At 46.1% G+C, this 9007-nt stretch overlaps 1 non-coding gene across 1 annotated transcript; it reads left to right on the top strand.

The window, feature by feature from the left end:
* The first annotated feature begins 5545 nt into the window (after positions 1-5545).
* LOC116589550 lies at positions 5546-5649 on the top strand. Its single transcript, XR_004285324.1, has one exon. It is a non-coding gene; the product is annotated as a U6 spliceosomal RNA (small nuclear RNA).
* The last annotated feature ends 3358 nt before the right edge of the window (positions 5650-9007 follow it).

The following is a 9007-nucleotide window of genomic DNA, read 5'->3' as shown; positions in this document are numbered from 1 at the left end:
TCAGGGGGCCAGAAGTCTGAAATCAAGTTTTGAGTAGGGGTTTTGGGGGGGGGGCTCCCTCTGAAGGCTCTAGAGGAGAATCCTTCCCAGCTTCCCCTAGCTTCCGCTGGCTGTCAGCTCTCCTTGGCTTGTGACCACAGCACTCCACTCTGTGCCTCCGCGTTGGCCTTCTCTTCTCTCTGACTCTGTTTGTCTCCTCCAAGAACACCTGTCGTGGTACAGAGGCCCATCCGGGTCATGCAGAGAGTTATCTTGAGATCCCTCACTTAACACATCCGCTGAGACCCTTTTTCCAAATAAGGCCCCATTCACAGGTTCTAGGGATGAAGATATGAGCATATTCATTGGGGACCACCATTCAACCCACTACAGTCATATTTATATCGTGACTTAGCAAGGAACCCAGTGCTGGCCTCAGACCCGTGCTAGGGGTTCCGGGGCCCGGCCCCTTTAAAAGGTTGTGTCATGTGCCTCTGAGCACTGGCTCAGTCCCACCGGTAACCCTGAACGGCTGGTGGCTAACACCATTCAGTTCCCAGCGAACCTCTGTGCTTTGCCCTGAGTTCTCCAAACCAGAGGTAAGCACACCCAAAGCCACTGACGTCTGTAGGGGGGGTTTCTGCTGACATCAGATACAGACACTGCCTCGGAGAGGGAGAGGGCCGAGCTCCTGGATGGGGGAGGAAAGCTACCTTCGCTCTCCAGACCCTCGTCGTCCACAGGTTCTTGTTCTTCTTCATGTTCTGGTATATGGTTCTGGAGTTTCTTACGAAGTAGACAATGTTCACAAACGGCTTCTGTTACTCTCAAATGTGTGTGCATGTAGTGCACACAATATTCATGAGACATGACATCAACCCTTTATGATATCATAAAAGATTTTATTTTATTAAAAGATTTTATTTATTTTTGAGAGAGATGATAGCACACGAGCAGAGGGGAGAGGGAGAAGCAAGCTCCCTACTGACCAGGGAGCTTGATGCAGGCTCAATCCCAGAATGCTGGGGCCATGACCTGAGCCGAAGGCAGGCACTTAACCGACTGAGCCACCCGGGCGCCCCTTTAATGCCCATTTAAAGGTGTCATAGCAGAATACCCACAAGTGTGCAATAATCACAAAATCGTCATTTTTTAAATTTCTGTGAACTTTCAGTCATATAAAACCCACAGATTTCATTCACTCTTTTCCCCAAACTTGCTGCTCTGAAGATATACTTGCCAGGTGCAAGGAGGGAGCAAATTGGGACGCCTGGGTGGCTCAGTTGGTTGGACAACTGCCTTCGGCTCAGGTCATGATCCCGGAGTCCCTGGATGGAGTCCCGCATCGGGCTCCCAGCTCCACGGGGAGTCTGCTTCTTCCTCTGACCTTCTCCTCGCTCATGCTCTCTCTCACTGTCTCTCTCTCAAATAAATAAATAAAATCTTTAAAAAAAAAAAAAAAAAAAGGAGGGAGCAAATTTTATTTAAATATCAGATGTAGGCTGTGTGGACCACCACGCGTCCTCTCGTCCCAGGCCCTGCCAATGGTAGCAGCTGGTCTGACTCTGTGTTTCAGGGTCTTCATCTATACCAGGGAGACATCTGCATTTAATGCAGGTTTTCTTGATTTAGAATCTCTCTGTCCTGGGGCACCCAGCTCTTGGTTTTGGCTCAGGTCCTGATCTCAGGGTGGAGTCTGCTTGAGATACTCTCTCTCCTCTCCTTCTGCCCCACCCCATCCCACTTGCTCTCTCTCAGTGAAAAACATTTAAGGGGGCGCCTGGGCGGCTCAGTCATTAAGCCTCTGCCTTCGGCTCAGGTCATGATCCCAGGGCCCTGGATTGAGCCCCCCTTCAGGCTCCCTGCTCAGCGAGGAGTCAGTCTGCTTCTCCTTCTCCCTCTGATCTTCTTCCCTCTCATGCTCTTTCTCAAATAAATAAAATTTTTAGGGAAAAAAAAAAAGAATCTCTCTATCCCTCGGCAGGATGACCCTTACACCATCTAGGAAGAGGGTTAACACTGCTGGTATTCTGGGGTCCTTGAAGGAAATTCACAGGAATGCAGGGAGTAGATCACAACTGGCTGTGTGGAATGCCATCTCCAAAGTAGAGGCCTTGGGCCATCAGTGTTTGATAGGATCGTTTTCAGAGGTCTGCCCTCACTCAAAAAACACAGCTCCCTTACTTGTCTCTGCACCCACCCCACCACTTAGGTCCTAAATCTATAAATGAATAGTCCAGACACAAAAAGGCAAACAGGTACAGTTTCTAGCTATCCATTCTGCTTTTTTCTCCCTTAGAACATTCCTAAACCATCTCTTGCTCACTGCTTCATAATCCTTTGCCTTTGTTTCTGACCAGGAGTTGTAGGAAAAATGTAAGTCTGATGGTAAGAAAGTTTAGGACCTGTCCTAGCTAGGGGATCCCAATGTCCTTTCTAATTCCAAGGCTCAACATGTGTCTCCTGTGATATGTAAAATCAGCATGGGGCACAGAGCTTGACCTTCTAGCCCAAGGACTCACTGTGCCGGGCTTTCCTAACCCTGCTCTCCTGACCTGCCCAGGGGGACACCCTTTTTTTTAAAATTCATCCACCAGCAGTGCACCTTTCCTAAATTGCCTAAGATTGTTTGCATAGGTTTGAGGTGACCCATCTTGCATCAAGAGTCCACAGTCCTCCTTTTCTTCCTCTTCCACAAATCAAGGGGTGCTGGAGGACTGCCAACTGATCCAGATGAGTGAAACAAGGTAACAGATCCCAGGCTGTGTATATTACAAACAAGCGTATCACCTGCCCAGGTGAATTACCTTTTAAAGCCTGGGCTTGCTCAACAAATAGACAATAGCCAGAGTGGAACATCTAAATAAATTATTCTTGAGCCTTTCTGACCTGGAGGCTGCCACAGCCAAGTTAGAGACCAATATGCAAACCAGCTGGCTGTTCCTGTGGCTCCCTGCCAGTCCCCCAAGGTCCAGCAAAAAGCTCTGGAGAATGTTCCCTAGGTTATTGTCCTGAAAAATCTCTCCACGTCCTCAGGTTCCACCTGCTGGCTCACTCTCTCAGTCTCTACAGGTGGTTCTTGGGTGGGGCAATTTTGCCTCCTTAAAGGACACTTCCGGCTGTCACAACCTGGGGAAGGGGCTCTACTGGCATCAGATGGGTAGAATCCGGAGATGTTGCTAACCTTCCCACAATGCACAGGATAGTCCCCCACCCCCCAATCAAAGAATGATCTGGTCTAGGGATGTGTGGGTGGCTCAGTCGGTTAAGCGGCTCCCTTTGGCTCAGGTCAGGATCCCCAGGGTCCTGGGATCGAGCCCCACATTGGGCTCCTTGCTTGGCAGGGAGCCTGCTTCTCTCTCTCTCTCCCTCTGCCTGCCACTCTGCCTGCGTGTGCTTTCCTTCTCTCTCTCTCTCTCTCTGTGTCAAATAAATAAGTAAAATCTTTAAAAAAAGAAAAAGAAAAAGAATTATCTGGTCCAAAATGCCAATTGCACCGAGGCTGAGAAAGCCACAGTGTACACCCTTCACTAGGATACTTTTACTTGCTCTTGGTTCTTACCATCTTATTGACCCCATGAATGATGTTTGGCCACCCCTGGCCCCTAGCCCATTCTTACCTTGAATGTAAACGCCGTGTTTCTTTTTGTTCTGTGTACTGCAGCCACTAAATAGAGACAAGACTGTCCTCCCCTCACCAGATTCTTATTAATTCTTTCAAACACTGTCTGGGGCTCTGTGATGACATCAGACCATTCCACCATCTTCCACCCCTAAAAGTCAAGCAAAGCTATGCAGGACCAACCATTAATGTTAATGCAGTCTTGGGGAGCCTGGGTGGCTCAGGCGTTAAGCCTGAGGTCCTGGGATGGAGCCGTGCAGGGAGCCCGGCTCCCTGCTCAGCGGAAAGCTTGCTTCTCCCTCTCCTACTCCCCCTGCTTGTGTTCCCTCTCTCTCTGTCAAATAAAATAAAATCTTTTGAAAAATGCTAATGCAGGCTTGCTTTTTAAGTGGTGTGAGTTTTCGGTTTTTAGTTCTGTTTTGTGAAGTTATGCTATATAACCAGGAAGAGCAATCCCATGCTAAGCCTCCAATCTGTGCTCTGGCTTTTTCACAAACAAAGGATTAATGTGTATCCAGCACTGTTAACTACTTTTGTTCGTGTTGTGACTTATCTCCTTTCTCGGATTTTTTTTTCCCTGTCTCAACCCTGTCTACTCCTTTTTACCCCATAAATTGTGAAGCCTGATTTTAATTTTTCAGAAACATCCTTTAGTTTCTCAGCACCGACACTTCTTTATTTTTTGGAAGTGAGAACAGTTTATTAAAAATATAGAGAAGTGTAGATAAGGACAGAACTTCAGGGAGACTCAGAAAGGAAGGAGAGTGAGGCTTCTCAACACCTACACTTCTTTTTTTTTTTCAAACCTACACTTCTTTAAACAAAACATTTCGCCATGTAGAAGGCAGAAAAATGTCTGCCTAGCCTTCAAAGATGAACGCACCCTAATCCCCAGAACTTATCAATACATCACCTTACGTGGCAAAGGGGACTCTGCAGATGTTAAATTCAGAGGAGAGTCATCCTGAACTATCTGGGTGAATTCAACCCAATCACAGCGTTCCTTAAAAGAGAAGAACATTTCCCAGCTGTGGCCAGGGAGGCAGAAGTGACAAGGGAGAAGGGTCAGTGCTTCAAGATGGAGGACAGGAGCTATGAGCCAACGAATGTGCTCAGCCTTCAGAAACCAGAATATTGGGTGCCTGGGTGGCTCAGTGGGTTAAGCCACTGCCTTCTGCTCAGGTCATGATCTCAGGGTCCTGGGATCGAGGCCCGCATCGGGCTCTCTGCTCAGTAGGGAGCCTGCTTCCTCCTCTCTCTCTGCCTGCCTCTCTGCCTGCTTGTGATCTCTCTCTCTCTCTGTCAAATAAATAAATAAAATCTTTAAAAAAAAAAAAAAAAAGAAGAAACCAGAATATTCAAGGAAGTGGATTCCTCCAAGTACCCCCAGGGAGGGATGCAATCTTGCTGACACCTTGGTTGAGCCCAGTGGGACCCGTATCAGACCTCTGATCTCCAGAACTGATAAAAAGTTGTTCTTTGGAATCCACCAAGTTTGTGGTAATGGGTTAAGGCAATCATAGGAAATTAATGCAACCCCACGCTCTCCATCCCCTATATTCATTAATGTCTTTTCCTCCAAAAAACTATTCCTTTTTTTTTTTTTGAAAATTTTTTTTTATTTGACAGGGGGCACACAAGCACAAGCAGGGGGAGTAGCAAGCAGGAGAGAAGGTAAAACAAGCTCCCAGCTGAGCGGGGAGCCTTATGTGGGGCTCAGTCCCAGGACCCCACGATCATGATCTGATCCGAAGGCAGACTCAACTGCCAGAGCCACCCAGGTGACCCCCCTCCACCCTCCATAAAACTATATTTGACTTCAAGGGACACCTGGCTGTCTCCATCAGTAAAACGTGCAACTCTTGATGTTGGTTTGTAAGTTCAAGTCCAACATTGGGTATAGAGATTTACTTAAAGAGATATTACTTAAAAATAATATCTTTAGCTCGCTTCGGCGGCACATATACTAAAATTGGAACGATACAGAGAAGATTAGCATGGCCCCTGTGAAGGATGACATGCAAATTCGTGAAGTGTTCCATGTTGTATGCGGTTTCCCAGTGAACTGCCGCTCTTCGCAGAGTAACTCCGCGGAAGAAACGGTATCGGTCAAAGTGAAAAAACAAAAAAATCTTAAAAAAAAAAAACAAAACTATTCTTGACTTTTAAGAGACATTTTCTTATCTGAAACTATTCTCCTTATTTCCCATGTCTCCCATTAGCAAAGATTGTTCAGACATCCCTTCTGGACATCTCTCGGAGCTGTGAAGTTGCAAACATTTTAGTTTGTTTGGATGCAGCCTAATCTCTTACAGATCTTACTTTGCAAATAAGAACAGGAAACCTCTGAGAGGGCAAGGGGCTTGTCCAGTTCATGGAGTTACCAGAAAGCAGACGGCACCACACGCCCTGTCCTGACTCATCAGCTGTTCCTATATCCATTTCCTTCCTCTTGAAAGAAGAAAGGACTGTCCCACTCGTTCAAGAAGAGCCTATTTGCTTTTTCCATTTTGGGGAGCTCTGATAGTTGATGTTGTATAGATCAAAGTTTCCTGGCAAAAGTCTGGTGAGATACTCCGGGAGAATGTTTACAAAGCTTCTGTGGCCAAATAAGCTTGGAGAATGCACCCTGTTTATCCCCATCTTGGAAAATCATTATGTACCTAAAAACACAAGACTCCTCAGAAGTCCTGTAGAAAGAACCAAGTTCTAACCCAGAGTTTACCCTTTTCATAATAATATGCATGGGCATGAAACAAGAAATGCCAGTAGAGATGATCTGTCCATGTCCTTTGGCCCTTCACCTGTTGTGTGGCTGCTTTAGACCATATATGGACTTGGCTGGGTACACTATGTGGGATCCTTTGAGAATGGAACAGGTGAATGCGGAGACAGAGCCTGCTGGTTTCTACCCATTCTCCCTTGCTTTCTCATTAACAGAAGTTCATTTTATTTGGGTAAATAAGTATTGAACTAAAGCTATTTGATTTCCTAAGCTCCTTTGAAGCTGAATGTGGCCATGGGACAGAGTTCTGGCCAATGAGAATGGAACAGAAGTCTATAAAGGGAGTTTCAGAAAAGCTTCCACATACATCTCCTATTTATTTGAGAGAGAGAAAGAGAGAGAGCACAGGGGAAGAGCATAGGGAGAGGGAAAAGCAGACCCCCTGCTAAGCATGGAACCAGATGCAGGGCTGGATCCCATGACTGTGAGATCATGATCCTGAGATCATAACCTAAACTAAAACCAAGAGTTGGTTGCTCAACCAGCTGAGCCACCCAGAAAGCCACCCCTACATTTCCTTGTTATCTTCCCTCTTCTTCCCACCTACAGTGCAGAGGCAATACCTGAGGTGCAGCAGCCATCTTGTGACCATGAGGTCCATAGACATCTACCAAAGGTGGCAGAGAAGAAAGCAAGAACCTGAGCCTTTGATCATGTGATGCCATCTCACTAGCCCTGGACAGCTTCTGGTCTTCTTGAGAATGTAAGAAAAATAATAAACTGCCATCTGGTCAAGTTCTGGTAGCCAAGACTGTTCCATGCACATAAATATCTTTCTGACTGAAATCATGTTTCAATATTTATTTCTGAGTACCATAGAATTTTGCTCTATGAGTATTGTCTTGGCTTTCTTTATTAAAGGCAATTACTGGGAAGAGTATACATTTATGAAAACAGTCCAGCACCACAGCCAAGTCACCCAAGTCAGTGGTTTTTGAAGTACAGTCTCATACCAACAGCCTAAGCACCATCCACAATCCTACTAAACCCCACCCCAGCCTTACTAAAAGAGAGGATCTGGGGGTGAGGTTCAGCAGTCTGTGTTTTAGCAAGGCTTCCTGGTGATTCTCATGTACACCAAAAGCTGAGAACCACTGACAAGTTAAAGGCATCAACCTCAGTGAGCTCAAACCCAACACAGGGGAAACACTTTGAATGAAATAATTGAGTCTGAATAGGAAGACCCATGCCAACAGCTAACAGAGCTCCCGGGGAGGTGGTGTCTTGCCATGCCTTGACAACTCAAACAGAAAGAGAAGTAAAGCTAATAAAGTCACTAAGAGGAGCCACCACCAGTTAGTATTATTCACGGTGGTTTCTCTCAGTGTCCCTAGGGGCCAGGGTGGAAATTTTCACGGGAGGCTTTCAGTCTCACTCTTCTCGATTAGTCACATACTGTTCCCTTGACTCCAGCTCTGCTCACAGGACAACCAAATCACAGGTAGAGATAGGATTTATATAAAGTTCAGCAAATTAATAATGTGTGTATGTGCTCACTACACACAAAATAAAGGGGTAATTATGGGAAGTGGTGGAGGCACTAACCCCACCATGCCTAATAATTTTGCAGTGTAGACCTGGATCAAATCAACATCTTGTATGCCTTAAATGCACACAATTTTATCTCAGTAAAGCTGAAAACGCGCAGAATGTGTACATGTGTATAAGAGCCAGGGGTGGGGTGAGGGTGTATTAGAAGTGACCAGTGTCTCTGGACCCATTAGGAGGATGCTTCAGAGGCTAAGACAAGATCCCTCTCCACCCGAGGTCTCAGCACCCTCTTGATGCCAACGCCACCCCAAGGTCTATTAAATAACCAATTACTGATGACTCTCAATTTTCCAAAGACTCATATATTGTTTAATCTTCACGAGCATTCCTAAGAGCCTGGGATGCATCTTTTTTTGCTGGATTCTTGGATACAGAAGGAGCCAGGCCCTCCTGTTCCCACTCTGCTGGTGCAGTGGAACCTTCAAGATGAAGAAGCCATTAAGAGTGACCCGCAACAACAGACATGATGCTGGGAATTCAGCTCTGGCAGAATTATCCTGTCGAGGAGAGGTCTCCTCTCCAAACCACTGACCTTCCATGGTATTTCCTACTCCCAGGCCTCCCTTTATCGCGTGAGTTGGAATATATTCAATAAATTCCCCTTTTGTCTCAATAAGCCAGGATCATTTTCTGTTGCTTGCAATGGAGAGGTCTGACTACCGTAATATTATTACCATCTTTTTTCAGATGAAGAAATTGTGACATGGAGGTTCAGTAATTTCTCAAATATATGGTAACCAGCCATTAAGGTGAGCCCCAGAAATCTTTGTCTCTTAGGTGTTTACCTGCTGGTATCGTCTCCTCACATGCTGGTCTGTGTCAAGCCTGGCAGAGGTGACAGTGTGTGACTTCCCAGTCTAGATCACAAAGAACATGGCAGCTTCTGTCTTGCTCTCTCAGACGGCTTACTCCGGGCAAAGCCAGCCACCATGCTGTGAGGATGTATTAGTCATGTCTTTTATTTTTTGTATTTCCATGCTTTGACATCTAGGACCTTAATGACCTGGAGGGACTGCCCCTCCAAAGGCGAGTCAGTTCCCAGAGATAACAAACACCCTGTCTGTGAGCAC

Source organism: Mustela erminea, chromosome 4 (assembly GCF_009829155.1).
Source record: "Mustela erminea isolate mMusErm1 chromosome 4, mMusErm1.Pri, whole genome shotgun sequence".
NCBI lineage: Eukaryota > Metazoa > Chordata > Mammalia > Carnivora > Mustelidae > Mustela > Mustela erminea.
Note: the sequence above shows the minus strand (reverse complement) of the source record. Positions and strands in the feature narration are given on the sequence as shown.